The sequence below is a fragment of the Dendrobates tinctorius genome, unplaced genomic scaffold, assembly GCF_039654945.1.
Source record: "Dendrobates tinctorius isolate UK_male_01 unplaced genomic scaffold, ASM3965494v1 ptg000126l, whole genome shotgun sequence".
Classification (NCBI taxonomy): domain Eukaryota; kingdom Metazoa; phylum Chordata; class Amphibia; order Anura; family Dendrobatidae; genus Dendrobates; species Dendrobates tinctorius.
Genome location: NW_027361794.1, coordinates 6,572,671 through 6,586,247, shown reverse-complemented (window position 1 = coordinate 6,586,247; position 13,577 = coordinate 6,572,671). Strand labels below are relative to the sequence as shown.

The following is a 13,577-nucleotide window of genomic DNA, read 5'->3' as shown; positions in this document are numbered from 1 at the left end:
CTACATACATACTACATATATACTACATGCATGCTACATACATACTACATGCTACATACATACTACATACATACTACATACATACTACATACATACTACATACATACTACATACATACTACATGCTACATACATACTACATACATACTACATGCTACATACATACTACATATATACTACATGCATGCTACATACATACTACATGCTACATACATACTACATATATACTACATACATACTACATACATACTACATGCATGCTACATACATACTACATGCTACATACATACTACATATATACTACATGCATGCTACATACATACTACATGCTACATACATACCACATATATACTACATACATACTACATACATACTACATGCTACATACATACTACATATATACTACATGCATGCTACATACATACTACATGCTACATACATACTACATATATACTACATGCATGCTACATACATACTGCATGCTACATGCATGCTACATACATACTACATACATGCTACATACATACCACATATATACTACATACATACTACATACAATACATTCATACAATACATACATAGACATACAGTACATATAACATAGAGTAACATACTTACCAATACTTGTCACATTGTTCCCCGAAGCCATTGTCTTTTACGGAATAAATATTAACATAACAAACCACAAAAATACTCACCCACGATCCGAAGCAGTCCACGAGTGTGTCCCACGACGATCTTGGGTAGAGAACTGCAGCATCAGCTGTTGCTGCCGTTCTCTACGGGCTGCAGGAATCCAATGACGGAAGGTAGGTATCCTTCCGCACTGTATTCCTCCGCCACTTAAAAAAAAAAAAAGTCCCTAGTCTCACTTTATGCCATTGCTGTGTGGGAAATTCCTGAAGACATATTATCTGCGCATGCGCTTTATGTATCTGTGAGAACACCATATTCCGCTTCCTAGCACTCCCAAGCCCTCTAATGTTCCATGAAATGAGTTTAAGTGACGCCATATAGACCTCGTGGAAAATCTGTACACAGGGTAACATTCACTCCTGGAGTATTCAACTCCATCACATACAGACCATCCTCAGACAATGAAATATAGATGCAATGCGATTTACAATTAAACTAACAATTCTTGACCAATAGTGGTCATCAAAACGAAACAAGAGATGCCCATGAACTTCTCCGAACTGAAGCATAGGAATAAGAAAAGTCTTCATTTCCCGTTCCCCTCAATCCGAACCACCAATAATAAATGTACTGAATTCAACGCATATCATAAAGTCTGATTCCCCCAACCCCCTTATCTCAAAAGAAGAGTATCCCTGAATTTGGGCCGACCACCTAGCTTTTACTAGACCCAAAGGGTAGCTAGGTTTCCGGACCAGGTAGTATAGCACCAACGCCCCAGCATTGGATGCCCCTGCCACCCTCCCATAAAGCTACACAGCATCCATTCCTCTCGTGGAAAAACAGGGATCCAGATGCCTATGCAAAATGGTCACATCAGGGTAAAATATCCAGGCGGAGTGGGGGGGGGGCGGATATAACCGCATTAACCAACCAATACAATAATATCTTATCAAGATTATACTTCAAGCAATAGTATTTGGAATATAGCTATCAGCCATTTTGCAGTAACTCAGTTAGGGCATCCATATAGATCACCACATTAACAAGTATTATCCTTACTACCTCTGGCAAAGTCTCATAGTAGCAAGTAGTATTAGAGATATAATCCTTAGCCACTATAGTAACTCAGCCAAGGTGTCCACATAGGTCACCACATTAACATGTATTATCCTCACTACCACTGGCAAAGTCATATAGGAACAAATAATATTAGAAAGTAGTAATTAACCATTGTAGTACTAGAAATATAGTTATCAGCCATTATAGTAACTCAGAGAAAACAAAAAGCAAAAAACACAAATATCCTAAACTAAAAAGTAAAAAATATACTGCAAATAATGCATAAAGGTAGTAATAATAATAAGGGTATTTAGTAAACATAATTTTGATCAAAATAATGTACAAGCCATCCCACCACGTCACGGCAACCCTTGTGGGACACAGTCCCTACTCTAGTATTTAAAACCTTTTCACTTGCCAAGTGACGTGAATGTGAATAAGGATTGAGCGGCTGAACCACTAGTAACAGCTTAGGCCAGACTGGATGGCTTTCCCAGCTCAGAAAAATGGCGGTCACACCCAAATATGCACTGAATGCACAATGAAATGAATAAAGAACAAATCTGAACTGAGAAAAGTAAGTTAATGTGTATGCACAATGTGAACCCTGCTCTGTGATAGTCTCAGGGTTCTGTTTGAAGTACAGAGAGCATCACGAAGACCAAGGAACACAACAGGCAGGTCCATGATACTGTTGTGGAGAAGTTTAAAGCTGGATTTGGATACAAAATGATTTACAAAACTTTAAACATCCCAAGGAGCACTGTGCAAGCAATCATATTGAAATGGAAGGCGTATCATACCACTGCAAATCTACCAAGACCCAGCCGTCCCTCTAAACTTTCATCTCAAACAAGGAGAAGACTGATCAGAGATGGAGCCAAGAGGCCCATGATCACTCTGGATGAACTGCAGAGATCTACAGCTGAGGTGGGACAGTCTGTCCATAGGACAACAATCAGTCGTACACTGCACAAATCTGGTCTTTATGGAAGAGTGGCAATAAGAAAGCCATTTCTCAAAGATATCCATAAAAACTGTTCTTTAAAGTTTGCAACAAGCCACCTGAGAGACACACCAAACATGTGGAAGATGCTGCTCTGGTCAGATGAAACCAAAATCAAACTTTTTTTGCAACAATGCCAAATGATATGTTTGGCATAAAGGCAACACAGCTCATCACCCTGAACACACCATCCCCACTGTCAAACATGGTGGTGGCAGCATCATGGTTTGGGCCTCCTTTTTTTCAGCAGGGACAGTGAAGATGGTTAAAATTGTTGGGAAGATGGATGGAGCCAAATACAGGACCATTCTTGAAGAAACCTGTTGGAATCTGCAAAACACCAGGGACTGGGAAGGAGATTTGTCTTCCAACAAGACAATGATCCCAAACATAAAGCAAAATCTACAATATAATGGTTCAAAAATAAATGTATCCAGGTGTTAGAATGGCCAAGTCAAAGTCGAGACCTGAATCCAATCGAGAATCTGTGGAAAGAGCTGAAAACTGCTGTTCACAAACGATCTCCATCAAACCTCACTGAGCTCGAGCTGTTTGCCAAGGAAGAATGGGCAAGAATTTCAGTCTCTCGATGTACAAAACTGATAGAGACATACCCCAAGCGACTTGAAGCTGTAATCCCATCAAAAGGTGGCGCAACAAAGTATTAAGTTAAAGGGGCCGAATAATATTGCACGCCGCACTTTTCAGTTTATGAATTTCCACAAAAATTTAAAATAACCAATAAATTTCGTTCAACTTCACAATTGTGTTCCACTTGTTGCTGATTCTACACCAAAATTTACATTTGGCATCTTTAGGTTTGAAGCATGATATGTGGGAAAAGGTCGAAAAGTTCCAAGGGGCCGAATACTTTCACAAGGCACTGTTCGAGTATGTCCCTGACTAATAATGTTAGTAGTGTATGTGTGTAAAATTTTGGAGCTGTAGGTGTTAAATTAAAGGATTAATTCACCGCAAAAACTGGCATGGGCTCACAAGCAATTTTCTCCACCAGGGAGGGCAAGCCAGTGACTGAGGGCAGAAATTAATACTATATATATATATACTATATGAAGAACTATGGGGTGCATTATACTATGGGAAGTGAATTGTACAACATGGATGACTATGGCGGTGCATTATACTATATGGAGCACTATGAGGAGTGTATTATACTATGTGGAGGACTGAGCAATGTATTTTAATATATGGAGGACTATGAGGAGTGTATTATACTATATGGAGGACTATGTGAAGTGTATAATACTATATGGAGGACTGAGGAGTGTATTTTAATATATGGCGGACTATAGCGAGTGTATTATACTATATGGAGGACTATGTGGCATATTATATTATATGGAGGACTAAGGGGTGTGCGTTTTACAATATGGAGGACTGTGGTGCACATTATAATATATGGAGGACTATGGGGTATATTATACTATGTGGAGGACTATGGGGTGTATTATACTAAACAAGCAAAATGCTGCATATTCATTGAGTTATTGGATTGTTTATGCTAGAACAATAATCATTGTTCTCAGCAGCACATGGCCCGGTGTAAGCTGCAGATGTGCTGCTAATAACATGATACTGGATGGGGACAGATGGATCTAATAGTGTTTGTTTTGGCCTATTATTCTTTCTCAGACGGTGGAAAGAGGCCGGGAAACAAGTGTTGAACGAATTCAAAACTGTCGATCTCAATCGTTTAGCGGCCTGAACTCAGCGCATGTAACTACAACTGAAATGCTTCTGTGTGATGTGCAATATGTTAGCATTTGGGCCGTTTTTAAACTTTGCCTAGGGTCCCACTTTGCCTAAAACCTGGGTACAGCACCTACCTCAACCCGCAGAGCCGCACTCCACATAGCGAATAATGGAGCCTCCAGCACCGACCTCCACCCGCAGACCCGCACTACACATAGAGAATAATGGAGCCTCCAGCACCGACCTCCACCCGCAGAGCCGCACTCCACATAGAGAATAATGGAGCCTCCAGCACCGACCTCCACCCGCAGAGCCGCACTCCACATAGAGAATAATGGAGCCTCCAGCACAGACCTCCACCCGCAGAGCCGCACTCCACATAGAAAATAATGGAGCCTCCGGCACCGACCTCCACCCGCAGAGCCGCACTCCACATAGAGAATAATGGAGCCTCCAGCACCGACCTCCACCCGCAGAGCCACACTCCACATAGAGAATAATGGAGCTTCCAGCACCGACCTCCACCCGCAGTGCCGCACTCCACATAGAGAATAATGGAGCCTCCGGCACCGACCTCCACCCGCAGAGCCGCACTCCACATAGAGAATAATGGAGCCTCCGGCACCGACCTCCACCCGCAGAGCCGCACTCCACATAGAGAATAATGGAACCTCCGGCACCTACCTCCACCCGCAGAGCCGCACTCCACATAGAGAATAATGGAGCCTCCAGCACCGACCTCCACCCGCAGAGCCGCACTCCACATAGAGAATAATGGAGCCTCCAGCACCGACCTCCACCCGCAGAGCCGCACTCCACATAGAGAATAATGGCGCCTCCGGCACCGACCTCCACCCGCAGAGCCACACTCCACATAGAGAATAATGGAGCCTCCAGCACCGACCTCCACCCGCAGAGCCACACTCCACATAGAGAATAATGGGGCCTCCAGCACCGACCTCCACCCGCAGAGCCGCACTCCACATAGAGAATAATGGAGCCTCCAGCACCGACCTCCACCAGCAGAGCCGCACTCCACATAGAGAATAATGGAGCCTCCAGCACCGACCTCCACCCGCAGAGCCGCACTCCACATAGAGAATAATGGAGCCTCCAGCACCGACCTCCACCCGCAGAGCCGCACTCCACATAGAGAATAATGGAGCCTCCAGCACCGACCTCCACCCGCAGAGCCACACTCCACATAGAGAATAATGGAGCCTCCAGCACCGACCTCCATCCGCAGAGCCACACTCCACATAGAGAATAATGGCGCCTCCAGCACCGACCTCCACCCGCAGAGCCGCACTCCACATAGAGAATAATGGAGCCTCCGGCACAGACCTCCACCCGCAGAGCCGCACTCCACATAGAGAATAATGGAGCCTCCGGCACCGACCTCCACCCGCAGAGCCGCACTCCACATAGAGAATAATGGAGCCTCCGGCACCGACCTCCACCCGCAGAGCCACACTCCACATAGAGAATAATGGAGCCTCTGGCACCGACCTCCACCCGTAGAGCCACACTCCACATAGAGAATAATGGAGCCTCCAGCACCGACCTCCACCCGCAGAGCCGCACTCCACATAGAGAATAATGGATCCTCCAGCACCGACCTCCACCCGCAGAGCCACACTCCACATAGAGAATAATGGAGCCTCTAGCACCGACCTCCACCCGCAGAGCCACACTCCACATAGAGAATAATGGAGCCTCTAGCACCGACCTCCACCCGCGGAGCCGCACTCCACATAGAGAATAATGGGGCCTCCAGCACCGACCTCCACCCGCAGAGCCACACTCCATATAGAGAATAATGGAGCCTCTAGCACCGACCTCCACCCGCAGAGCCACACTCCACATAGAGAATAATGGCGCCTCCAGCACCGACCTCCACCCACAGAGCCACACTCCACATAGAGAATAATGGAGCCTCCAGCACCGACCTCCACCCGCAGAGCCGCACTCCACATAGAGAATAATGGAGCCTCCAGCACCGACCTCCACCCACAGAGCCACACTCCACATAGAGAATAATGGAGCCTCCAGCACCGACCTCCACCCGCAGAGCCACACTCCACATAGAGAATAATGGAGCCTCCAGCACCGACCTCCACCCACAGAGCCGCACTCCACATAGAGAATAATGGAGCCTCCAGCACCTACCTCCACCCGCAGAGCCACACTCCACATAGAGAATAATGGAGCCTCTAGCACCGACCTCCACCCGCAGAGCCGCACTCCACATAGAGAATAATGGGGCCTCCAGCACCGACCTCCACCCGCAGAGCCGCACTCCACATAGAGAATAATGGAGCCTCCAGCACCGACCTCCACCCACAGAGCCACACTCCATATAGAGAATAATGGAGCCTCTAGCACCGACCTCCACCCGCAGAGCCACACTCCACATAGAGAATAATGGCGCCTCCAGCACCGACCTCCACCCACAGAGCCACACTCCACATAGAGAATAATGGAGCCTCCAGCACCGACCTCCACCCGCAGAGCCGCACTCCACATAGAGAATAATGGAGCCTCCAGCACCTACCTCCACCCGCAGAGCCACACTCCACATAGAGAATAATGGAGCCTCCAGCACCGACCTCCACCCGCAGAGCCACACTCCACATAGAGAATAATGGAGCCTCCAGCACCGACCTCCATCCACAGAGCCGCACTCCACATAGAGAATAATGGAGCCTCTAGCACCGACCTCCACCCTCAGAGCCACACTCCACATAGAGAATAATGGGGCCTCCAGCACCGACCTCCACCCACAGAGCCGCACTCCACATAGAGAATAATGGAGCCTCTAGCACCGACCTCCACCGGCAGAGCCGCACTCCACATAGAGAATAATGGAGCCTCTAGCACCGACCTCCACCCGCAGAGCCACACTCCACATAGAGAATAATGGAGCCTCCAGCACCGACCTCTACCCGCAGAGCCACACTCCACATAGAGAATAATGGAGCCTCCAGCACCGACCTCCACCCGCAGAGCCGCACTCCACATAGAGAATAATGGAGCCTCTAGCACCGACCTCCACCCGCAGAGCAGTGGTGTCACCCACAGACACTGTTCCTGGATCCTGGTGTTCGGCCCACAAAGTCTGGTGCTTTGCTGCCATGTGACAGATCATGCTGGTGGTGGTCAGGCTGTTAGTTTTGCTGGCAAACAAAAAAAACAACCAGACTCTGGAACATCTAACAGTTGCACTGCCAACTTCCGTCGTGTTGGTGCTATGAGGAATGTTTAGCCGCCTTCTGTCTGCGGACACCACACTGCTTCTTCCTGCCTGTTGGGGTGCTATGCCTCCCTCCCCCTGTGTGCTGCTGTTCTTGCTCTGCATGTACTCCTGCTAGGTTGGATCAGTCACTATATCATCCACCACCTCGCCTTCCACTTCTGCACCCTGGTTCTCCTCTTGACTTTCTGGCAATTGTGTCTCATCATCGTCCACCTCTTGTGACATGTTCCCACCATAGCCTTAGTGTGACTGTAGCTGCTCAAATATTTGGGCATTGCTACATTCAATCTCATCTTGCCCCGCTTCAAGTGGATCGGGAGAGAGGAGGCCCAAATCAATACATGGAAAAGTGAACAGCTCTTTGGAGTGTCCAAGTGTGGGATCAGTTGCCTCCGGGCACTCGTCATGGTGGGAGGAAGGAGTATCAGGGTGAGGAATATGCGGTCCAGCCTTACAGCTACTCAGACTTGACTGTGTGCAAGACAGGGTGGTGGTGGTAAAGTGACTGGAAGCATTATCTGCTATCCAACCAACAACCTTTTGACACTGCTCTAGGTTCAATAGTGGTGTGCTGCTGCAGTAACCTAGTAATTGGGACAGGAAGGTCAGGCAAGAAGATGTGGGTGTTTGTTGAGGCCCAATTCCAGCTTGCCCACAGCCTCGGCCTATGCTCGCACCATCATTTCCACCTCCTCGTTCCTTTGCCACGCGCCTTGCCCATTTTAAATGGACTACAATATTTTCCACGTTCAATACAAATGGCTGAATTTGGAGCAAACTTATATGTGATCCGTGAGCAGGAAAACCACAGTTTAAAATATCTGGCCTGTAGGAAACAATTTTTTTTTTCAGCAAAGTGATGTCAATAACTAGGCCAAGACACAGGAAAAACAGTTGAATTGAGACCTCAAATGGCACAATTTGTAGCCCACAGATATATGAGGCTTCTGAAGGAGATAGCCCACTTTCAAATATCTGTCGTGTATTTTTTTTTGGCCAGCAAAATTGTGTCAATAAGTAGGCTAAGACACAACAAAAACAATTCTATGGAGGCTTGAAATGGCACAATTTTGGGCACAGTGATATGTGATCCATGTGGCGAACAAAACCCAGTGTAAAATATCTGGCATGTAGCTAAATATTTTTTGGGCAGCAAAATGGTGTCAAGAAATTGTATAAGACACTTCTAAAAAATTGTACAGTACCACAAAAATGGCAGAACTTTCTGTGCACTCAGATGTGATCGCTGGGACAGGCAAACCCATTTAAAATAGCTGGATTTTCAGGCTGTATTTTGAAAAGGATCTGGCTGTATTCTGCAGTCCCAACAAGCTAATGGAGAAAAAAGTGTGCTCTGGATTGCTTTGGAACTAAATAATCAGGATTAAGATGCAAAAAAAATATTCCTGGTCAACGATACCTGGGGCTAGGTATATAAATAATAGGCAGCAGACAGAAATGAAATGGACCCTATTGATGTATGCAATGAAGTATGCCACATACAATGCCTGCCTGACTAGCAATGATATCTATATACCCACATACACTCCCTGCCTACCTAGCACTGAAAACTATATATCCCGTAATTTGTCCTTAGAAGGACTGTTGATTTAGCTGGATTTGTGCAGTCAATTATGGTATACTCACACTAATAAAATTTCCAATCTCTCCCTATCTCAGCAGAAACTCTCCCTACACTGCCTGAGTCCAGAGCTGACTGTGCCGAGCAGGGCGGCGCCAGTCACTGTAATACCACAACCAACATGGCTGCAGCATTACAGTGTGTGGCACACAATCCCTGCATAATGATTGTTGCTCTAAAGCGCACCAAACATGTAGGGCGGGGACCCGAGCTCCCGCCGAATATTCCCGGAAATGCTCGGCGAGTAACGATCATCACGGAGTATGCGCGCTCATCACTAGTGCACAGATAACTTCGACCCAGGTTTCACACCTTTATTAGGCTGTTAGGGTTATGGCTGTTCACTATCATTGTTAGGAAAGGCCAGGGGATGCAACTTTCCCAGCTTTGTAAAAACCCAGCCGCCTCTAACCTTGTGCAAAAAACAGCAGCCATGGGTTCTAAGCAGCTGCCTAGCACTCTGAAAATGGTGGAGGCCCACAAAGCAGGACAGTGATATAAGAAGATAGAAAAGTGTTTTCAAGTTGCCCTTTCCTCAGTTCGAAATGTAATTAAGAAACAGCAGTTACCAGGAACAGTGGAGGTCAAGATAAGGTTTGGAAGACCAAGCAATATATTCCTAATATTAATGCGCCAGTAATGGGGAATCTCCACATACCTCCACCCGCAGAGCCGCACTCCATATACAGTATATGGCTGTTCTGTGCGCACAGGACCTGTGATGAGGTCACAGGAGGGGAGGAGTCAGGGGTCACATGATCAGGGGTCTCAGTGTATGCAGGACTCTGCTGTGCTGGTTAGTGATGGGAAGTTCGGCTCTTTTTGGTGATCCGGCTCATTCGGCTCCGCTCACCATAAAGAGCCAGCTCTTTAAACGGCTCTTTTTTTTAAATAGAAATCAGTTTTCCACAGTCATTGTTCTAGGTCTTTGCCTGTGAATTGAGGGCCTCATTCTCCACCCGTGTGACGCAGTGTAGACTGTAATTCAGCATTGCTGTCTCCTCAGATTGTCAGCTCTTGTGATCCGGCCCCTGCTCCTCGCTCCGGTCTCTCCTGTGCAGTGAGGCCCCATTATACCCCTGTATAAGGATCTAGTGACGCAGTGCAGACTGTTATTCAGCATTGCTGTCTCCTCAGATTGTCAGCTCTTGTGATCAGGCCCCTGCTCCTCACTCCGGTCTCTCCTGTACAGTGAGGCCTCATTATACCCCTGTATAAGCATCTAGTGACGCAGTGTAGACTGTTATTCAGCATTGCTGTTTCCTCAGATTGTCAGCTCTTGTGATCAGGCCCCTGCTCCTCGCTCCGGTCTCTCCTGTACAGTGAGGCCTCATTATACCCCTGTATAAGGATCTAGTGACGCAGTGTAGACTGTTATTCAGCATTGCTGTTTCCTCAGATTGTCAGCTCTTGTGATCAGGCCCCGGCTCCTCGCTCCGGTCTCTCCTGTACAGTGAGGCCTCATTATACCCCTGTATAAGGATCTAGTGACGCAGTGTAGACTGTTATTCAGCATTGCTGTGTCCTCAGATTGTCAGCTTGTGATCAGGCCCCTGCTCCTCGCTCCGGTCTCTCCTGTACAGTGAGGCCTCATTATACCCCTGTATAAGGATCTAGTGACGCAGTGTAGACTGTTATTCAGCATTGCTGTTTCCTCAGATTGTCAGCTCTTGTGATCAGGCCCCCGCTCCTCACTCCGGTCTCTCCTGTACAGTGAGGTCTCATTATACCCCTGTATAAGGATCTAGTGACGCAGTGTAGACTGTTATTCAGCATTGCTGTTTTCTCAGATTGTCAGCTCTTGTGATCAGGCCCCTGCTCCTCACTCCGCTCTCTCCTGTACAGTGAGGCCTCATTATACTCCTGTATAAGGATCTAGTGACGCAGTGTAGACTGTTATTCAGCATTGCTGTTTTCTCAGATTGTCAGCTCTTGTGATCAGGCCCCTGCTCCTCACTCCGCTCTCTCCTGTACAGTGAGGCCTCATTATACCCCTGTATAAGGATCTAGTGACACAGTGTAGACTGTTATTCAGCATTGCTGTTTTCTCAGATTGTCAGCTCTTGTGATCAGGCCCCTGCTCCTCACTCCGCTCTCTCCTGTACAGTGAGGCCTCATTATACTCCTGTATAAGGATCTAGTGACGCAGTGTAGACTGTTATTCAGCATTGCTGTTTCCTCAGATTGTCAGCTCTTGTGATCAGGCCCCGGCTCCTCGCTCCGGTCTCTCCTGTACAGTGAGGCCTCATTATACCCCTGTATAAGGATCTAGTGACGCAGTGTAGACTGTTATTCAGCATTGCTGTGTCCTCAGATTGTCAGCTCTTGTGATCAGGCCCCTGCTCCTCGCTCCGGTCTCTCCTGTACAGTGAGGCCTCATTATACTCCTGTATAAGGATCTAGTGACGCAGTGTAGACTGTTATTCAGCATTGCTGTTTCCTCAGATTGTCAGCTCTTGTGATCAGGCCCCTGCTCCTCGCTCCGGTCTCTCCTGTACAGTGAGGCCTCATTATACACCTGTATAAGGATCTAGTGACGCAGTGTAGACTGTTATTCAGCATTGCTGTTTCCTCAGATTGTCAGCTCTTGTGATCAGGCCCCTGCTCCTCGCTCCGCTCTCTCCTGTACAGTGAGGTCTCATTATACCCCTGTATAAGGATCTAGTGACGCAGTGTAGACTGTTATTCAGCATTGCTGTTTCCTCAGATTGTCAGCTCTTGTGATCAGGCCCCCGCTCCTCGCTCCGGTCTCTCCTGTACAGTGAGGTCTCATTATACCCCTGTATAAGGATCTAGTGACGCAGTGTAGACTGTTATTCAGCATTGCTGTTTCCTCAGATTGTCAGCTCTTGTGATCAGGCCCCTACTCCTCGCTCCGGTCTCTCCTGTACAATGAGGCCTCATTCTCCACCTGTATAAGGATCTAGTGACGCAGTGTAGACTGTTATTCAGCACTGTCGTTTCCTCAGATTGTCAGCTCTTGTGATCAGGCCCCTGCTCTTCGCTCCGGTCTCTCCTGTACAGTGAGGCCTCATTATACTCCTGTATAAGGATCTAGTGACGCAGTGTAGACTGTTATTCAGCACTGTTGTTTCCTCAGATTGTCAGCTCTTGTGATCAGGCCCCTACTCCTCACTCTGGTCTCTCCTGTACAGTGAGGCCTCATTATACTCCTGTATAAGGATCTAGTGACGCAGTGTAGACTGTTATTCAGCACTGTCGTTTCCTCAGATTGTCAGCTCTTGTGATCAGGCCCCTACTCCTCGCTCCGGTCTCTCCTGTACAGTGAGGCCTCATTATACCCCTGTATAAGGATCTAGTGACGCAGTGTAGACTGTTATTCAGCATTGCTGTTTCCTCAGATTGTCAGCTCTTGTGATCAGGCCTCTGCTCCTCGCTCCGGTCTCTCCTGTACAGTGAGGCCTCATTATACCCCTGTATAAGGATCTAGTGACGCAGTGTAGACTGTTATTCAGCATTGCTGTTTCCTCAGATTGTCAGCTCTTGTGATCAGGCCTCTGCTCCTCGCTCCGGTCTCTCCTGTACAGTGAGGCCTCATTATACCCCTGTATAAGGATCTAGTGACGCAGTGTAGACTGTTATTCAGCATTGCTGTTTCCTCAGATTGTCAGCTCTTGTGATCAGGCCCTGGCTCCTCGCTCCGGTCTCTCCTGTACAGTGAGGCCTCATTATACTCCTGTATAAGGATCTAGTGACGCAGTGTAGACTGTTATTCAGCACTGTCGTTTCCTCAGATTGTCAGCTCTTGTGATCAGGCCCCTGCTCCTCGCTCCGGTCTCTCCTGTACAGTGCGGCCTCATTATACCCCTGTATAAGGATCTAGTGACGCAGTGTAGACTGTTATTCAGCATTGCTGTTTCCTCAGATTGTCAGCTCTTGTGATCAGGCCCCGGCTCCTCGCTCCGGTCTCTCCTGTACAGTGAGGCCTCACTATACCCCTGTATAAGGATCTAGTGACCCAGTGTCGACTGTTATTCAGCATTGCTGTGTCCTCAGATTGTCAGCTCTTGTGATCAGGCCCCGTCTCCTTGCTCCGGTCTCTCCTGTACAGTGAGGCCTCATTATACCTCTGTATAAGGATCTAGTGACGCAGTGGAGACTGTTATTCAGCATTGCTGTTTCCTCAGATTGTCAGCTCTTGTGATCAGGCCCTGGCTCCTCGCTCCGGTCTCTCCTGTACAGTGAGGCCTCATTATACTCCTGTATAAGGATCTAGTGACGCAGTGTAGACTGTTATTCAGC

The 13,577-nt window shown here is 47.5% G+C and overlaps 1 protein-coding gene across 1 annotated transcript in view; it reads right to left on the bottom strand.

Moving 5' to 3' along the window:
* LOC141047161 (uncharacterized) overlaps positions 1-10,086 on the bottom strand; it is a 130,260-nt gene extending 120,174 nt beyond the window's left edge. Inside the window, 1 exon segment of the mRNA XM_073542118.1 lies at positions 9,973-10,086. The gene's annotated coding sequence lies outside the window, so the exon portion shown is untranslated.
* Positions 10,087-13,577: the final 3,491 nt, after the last annotated feature.